General features: G+C 43.7%; 1 pseudogene; it reads left to right on the top strand.

Moving 5' to 3' along the window:
* The first annotated feature begins 4,593 nt into the window (after nucleotides 1-4,593).
* LOC116830480 (olfactory receptor 52K1-like) overlaps nucleotides 4,594-6,385 on the top strand; it is a 2,555-nt pseudogene continuing 763 nt past the window's right edge.

Raw genomic sequence — 6,385 nt, forward strand, 5'->3', positions numbered from 1 at the left:
CTGGAGTGATTCTGGATTTAACACCTCATCAGTGAGAGCAGAGCTGAGATGATCAATTGAAGGGAACTATTGTATTTCATCAAAAACAAAGAACTGAAAAAATGATGAGAAGAGGTTTCCAAAAGATCGAGGCATTCAGTTAACACACACACAGTCATAGTTCTCGCTCCATGCACAATTGGATTGGTGAAGAGACTCTTTACTGGCAACAATTTATTACGCTTATTTTGAGACTTATGCATATAAATTTGTTAGTCTCTAAGCGGGCCACAACGTACTGCCTGTTCTTTTTGGTAGATACAGACTAAACGGTTCTATTCTGAAACTGTCTCTTACTGTGTGTCCGTCATATATCATGGAGATTTCAGTCTGGGGAAGAGGAAAGTAGTGATTAGGACAGGGCAGTCCTATAAAACGATCACAAATCACTTGCTAACTGGGCTCACTTGAACAAGTGCAGTTGATTACCAACGAAATTGCAGGTCCTACATTACAAGAGTGAAGACCGTAGATCACACTTACAGGATGGGACTATGTTTTAGAAAGCATTGACTCGAGAAAAGAACTCAGATGATGATGTAATAGCCAGCTGTACAGGGGGTCCCCAGTGCGTGTGGTAGATGAAGAGAACAAATGCCTTCCTGAATGTATAAGCAGGGAAAATATCAAGTGGAACATAGAGAGATGTGAGGCTTGGAACATTGTTTCTGGTCCGGTGCCACACTTCACAAAAGGTTGTTGACAGACTAAAAAAGGGTCAGAAAAGAGCAACTAATGAATGATTTCACGAGTGAAGAACATGGCTTATAGCAGAGGTTGAAGAGCTCATCGACAATCTTAGTTTATCTAGAGAAGGTTACAGAGGTGACCCTGATCACAGTCTCCAAGTCCTATAGTTTAGAAAGGATTTCTGACTGGTAGAAGGTTCTTTAATCTAGCAGACAAAGGCAGAATTAGATCCAGGGCTGGGAACTGAGACACAAACAAGGTGCACAGTCCTAGAGCAGGGCAAACTAAGTCTTGAACAACTTGCTAGGGAGTGGCTGGATCACCACACCTGAAGTCTTTAAGTAAAGACTTGACGCCTTCTCGCGGTGATATGGTCTAGTCTCCAAAGAGATGTTATGGGCTGTGAGGCAGAACACCTGGTGAAATTCTGTGGACTGTGTTTTCGGAGGTCGAGAAGCAGGTATCAGCCTATGTCCCTTCTTCCTAAATGCTATGGCTCCATAATAATTTGATAACAATTTTTCGAGGTTATATGAAATGATTGCAAATTTTTACAACGTGATTGATACTAATGGGCTGAGCGAGCTTGTAATATTTTTCCCCTTTGTCAATGGTCTACTATCTCTGTTGATTTGGATTTTCTGTCATAGGATTTCTTTGTCGCAAAGTCTGATTTGAATAAATAGTGTGCGAGCCATCACCACTTAAACCCTCCTGCGTATATAAATAAGCATAAAGGATTCATCTGAAATCTCTTGCTTCTGGAAGCTGACAGTATGTTCTCACATTATGGCAGCAATGAGGAGTGCGAGGCAGCGTGATCCAGGCTAAGCAAGGGGATAAATAGCCGTGTGGGGGGAGAGGCCCTGCTTAGGCCACGTAGAGACAGGTATGGCAGAACTTTAAGGTCTACAACCCACACAGTTCTCCACACACCAAGCCATGCTTCATTTATCCACCGATTAGTGTCCCTGCTCCTGGCTGCCAGAGCTTGGCCCATTAAAAGGGAAAGCATCGAGCAAGGCTGGGAGTCTGGAGCAAGCCTCTCCAGCTGCCTCCCACTGCAGATGCCCGTCACGCCTGTGGTAGCTACACGCCTGCTTCTCAATGCATTGTGAGCTAACACAGACCTACATAAAGCGCAGACCAAGCTCTAGAAGACATTACGTAAAGTCAGACCTTCTTTGATGTGACATTTGTAGTTTTGCAGCCAGAAGCTGCATAAGCATAGCCTGACAGTCCTGCAGTATTTCAGTGGGGGTGAGCACTGAAGCATGAGGCCTGGAAACAGGGAGTTTTAACCATAAAAACTACGAGTGTGAGGCCTCGACAAGCATGCACACAACATGTTAATATAAACAGTCATACTGGATGAGATTGTAGCTTGACTAGCCAGTGTCCCTCTTCTGACGTAGCCCAATGCACGTGTTTCAGAGGCAAAGTAAGACAGGGGCGGTGCAAATAACTGAGTGACCAATTCCTCTGTCAGCCACGTCCAGCTTCTGGCAGTTAGAGGTTAGGACACCCAGATCATGGAGTTTGCATGCACTGACCATCTGACTGATAGCCATTGATGGACTATCCTCCAGGAACTGATCTAATTCTTTTTTTAACCCAATAGATTTTGGGCCTCACAGCATCCGTTGGCAACAGGTCTCCAGATAATTTATGTGGCTGCATGAAGAAGTACTTCTCCTGTTTATTGAAACTCGCTGCCTTTGAGATTTCATGGTTACACCACAGGAGTGTTCTTTATTACAAGGAAGGAAATAAATAAACACTTCCTGTTCTCTTCCTCACACCAGTTCATGATTTTATGACTCGTTATATACCCCATAAGTCATTTTTCCTTTCTCTGTGCTTTTCTCAATATAATAAACCTGTTTTTGAGATGTGTGACTAAACTGCCAGCAGTATCAATGATGGCGTATACGGGGATTTATAATGAGTGGCAATATGGGTAATTTCTGTTTTATTATCTATCCCTTTCCTAATGATTCCCAACATGCTGTTAAGCTTTTTTGACTGCTGCTGAACCTGAATGGATATTTCAGAGAACAATCACAATGACTCAATGATCTCTTCTGTAGTGGTAACAGCTATTTAGATCTCATCATTTTGTATGTGTATTTGGAGATGTTCAAAGTGCATTACTTGGACACTTGTCAACATTGAATATTTCATTTGCTGTTTTGGTTGCCCACTCCACTAGTTGTGAGAATCTTTTGTAACTCTTCACAGTCTTCTTTGGAGTAATGTCTTGAGTAATTTTGATCATCTCAAATGTCACCAACTCACTGTTAACCCCCTTGTTCCTGATCATTCTATGAACTATGTTGAACAGCACCGTCCCAGTACAGATCCCTGGGGGACACCACTATTTTACCTGCTCTCCATTCTGAACACTAGACCATTCATTCTTCCATTTGTTTCTATCTTTTAACAAGTTACTGACCATGAGAGAACCTTACTCTTATGCCATGACAACTTACTTTGCTTAAGCCTTGGTGGAAATTTGTCCAAAGCTTTCTGAAATCTAAGTACAACTATAGCCACTGGATCAACCCTTGTCCATGTTTGTGACCTCCTCTAAGAAATCTACTAGATTGGGGAGGGACTGATTCCTTTTACAGAAGCCAGGTGACTCTTACCCCAACAAATCTTGTTCATGTCCAGAATTCGTTCTTTCTTATCTTTAACCAATTCCTGGTTCGGAGTTAGGCTTCACTGGCTGTAACTACAAGAATCGCCTTCTGGACCTTCTTTAAAAATTGGCCATCACATAGCCATCCTTAGTCATCTGTTAAGAGGCTGATTTAGGAGTAAAGGTCCATACACATTTGGTAGTTCTACAAAATTTGATATTTGAGTTCCTTCAGAACTCTTGGGTGAATCCCATCTGGTCCTGGTGACATATTACTGTTTAATTTATCAGTTTGTTCCTAAACCACCTCTATTGATACCTGGGTCAGTTAATCAGATCTGTCATCTAAAAAGAACAGCTCGGTTATCCCAGAAGATGGTGGGGAGTTCTCCCCCTGACTTCAGTGTGAGTGGGATCAGATTCATAGTCTCTTTGGGCATGTCTATGCAGCGAGCGGCAGTTAGTCTCACAGCTCGGGTTGACAGATGCAGGCTCGTGGTTCTCGGGGTACCGCACTAAGAATAGCTGTATAGATGTTGAGACTTGGACTCTGAAGCTGCTGGGCTAGAGCCCCAAGCTTGTTTTAGGGAGGTACCCCGAATCTGTCTATCCGAGCTCTGAGACTTGCTGCCATGGACTGCCACTTCCTGTGTAGATGTACCCTGGGTCATTGCTGAGCTCAAAATAGCCCTACTCATGCATGTTCTGCGATGTACTATGTACATCCGGGCTGAATACCCAGAATGTGCTGCTGAACATACCAGGTACATTTTCCTACATGCAGCTTAACATGTCAGCTATTTCTGAAAGCATGTTCCACGTGGTCATATACACTAGGTACTTATTTTATAGTCTGCAAGTTGCCACAAGTACTCCTGTTCTTTTTGCAGATATAGACTAACACGACTGTTACTCTGAAACCAAATAATGTGCATCTCCTAGTATGGAGGTACACCAGGTATGATACTTGTAACCAAGTGAGGTTCATTACTCAAGACTTGTAATGACATTCACAAAACTCTAATTGAGTTTGCACAGAAAAATATAAGGGTTTGTATGATTAGTGTTATTGCAACATGACTGATGAACTCAACGAAAGGTCAGTCCACTTATTCCAGAACTGAGACTGGCCCCTAGTATGTATTTCATTTACAGGGTCTGTTCATTCCATGTATTATGTTTTGTTGAAAGGAAAGATATTGATGTCAGACTTGCAAAAGATGCCACAACAAGACAACTTGTCAGGTTCCAATAGCACAGGCTCTGATCCATCAGTGTAGTTCCTGACAGGCATCCTGGGGCTGGAAACTCTGCGTCTCTGGATCTCCATCCCCTTCTCCTCAGTGTTCACCATGATCCTTCTAGGAAACTGCATCCTCTTGTATGTTATCAAGACAGAGCCCTCCCTACACAAGCCCATGTTCTATTTCCTTGCCATGCTGGCTGTCATCAACCTGGTTTTATCCATAACCACCGTGCCGAAAATACTGAGCATCTTCTGGTTTAATTCCAGGGAGATCAGCTTTAATGCCTGTCTGGTGCAGATGTTTTTCCTTCACTCGATGTCCATGATGGAGTCTGCTATACTGCTGGCCATGGCCTTCGACAGTTATGTGGCCATCTGCAACCCCCGAGATACGCCACCATCGTTACCAATTCAATGATAGCAAGGATCGGGCTGGCAGCTTTGGCCCGGGCTGTTCTGTTCGTGGTCCCCCTGCTCTTCCTCGTCAGGAGGCTGCCCTTCTGCCAGTCCCACATCATCTCCCATTGCTCCTGTGATCACATGGCTGTGGCGAAGCTGGCTTGTGCCAGCACTACAATCAATAACATCTATGGGATCACTGTAGCTATCTTCATTGTGGGGCTGGATCTGCTGTTCATTGTCCTGTCATACATCAAGATCCTGAGGACTGTCTTTAGCCTGTTGCCTGCCATGGACTGCCACTTCCTGTGTAGATGTACCCTGGGTCATTGCTGAGCTCAAAATAGCCCTACTCATGCAATGTTCTGCGATGTATCTATGTACATCCGGGCTGAATACCCAGAATGTGGTGCTGACATACCAGGTACATTTCCTACATGCGCTTATACATGTCAGCTATTTCTGAAAGCATGTTCCACGTGGTCATATACACTTAGGATCTTATTATAGTCTGCAAGTTGCCACAAGTACTCCTGTTCTTTTTGCAGTATAGACTAACACGACTGTTACTCTGAAACCAAATAATGTGCATCTCCTAGTATGGAGGTACACCAGGTATGATACTTGTAACCAAGTGAGGTTCATACTCAAGACTTGTAATGACATTCACAAAACTCTAATGAGTTTGCACAGAAAATATAAGGGTTTTGTATATTAGTGTTATTGCAACATGACTGATGAACTCACGAAAGGTCAGTCCACTTATTCCAGAACTGAGACTGGCCCCTAGTAGTATTCATTTACAGGGTCTGTTCATTCCATTATTATGTTTTGTTGAAGAAAGATAGATGTGACTGCAAGATTGCCAACAAGAAAGACAATTGTCAGGTCCAATAACAGGCTCTGATCATCAGTGTGTCCTGACAGGCTCCTGGCGCTGAAATCTGCGTCTCTGGAATTGTGACTCCTCTAATCCCCCTTCTACCTCAGTGTATTCCTATCCTCTTAGAACTGCATCCTCTTTGATGTTATCAAGACAGAGCCCTCCCTACACAAGCCCATGTTCTATTTCCTTGCCATGCTGGCTGTCATCAACCTGGTTTTATCCATAACCACCATGCCGAAAATACTTAGCATCTTCTGGTTTAATTCCAGGGAGATACAGCTTTAATGCCTGTCTGGTGCAGATGTTTTTCCTTCACTCGATGTCCATGATGGGTCTGCGTACTGCTGGCCATGGCCTTCTGACAGTTATGTGGCCTATTTGCAAACCCCCGAGATACGCCACCATCGTTACCAATTCAATGATAGCAAGGATCGGGCTGGCAGCTTTGGCCCGGGCTGTTCTGTTCGTGGTCCCCTGCTCT

This window comes from Chelonoidis abingdonii, chromosome 1 (genome assembly GCF_003597395.2).
Source record: "Chelonoidis abingdonii isolate Lonesome George chromosome 1, CheloAbing_2.0, whole genome shotgun sequence".
NCBI lineage: Eukaryota > Metazoa > Chordata > Testudines > Testudinidae > Chelonoidis > Chelonoidis abingdonii.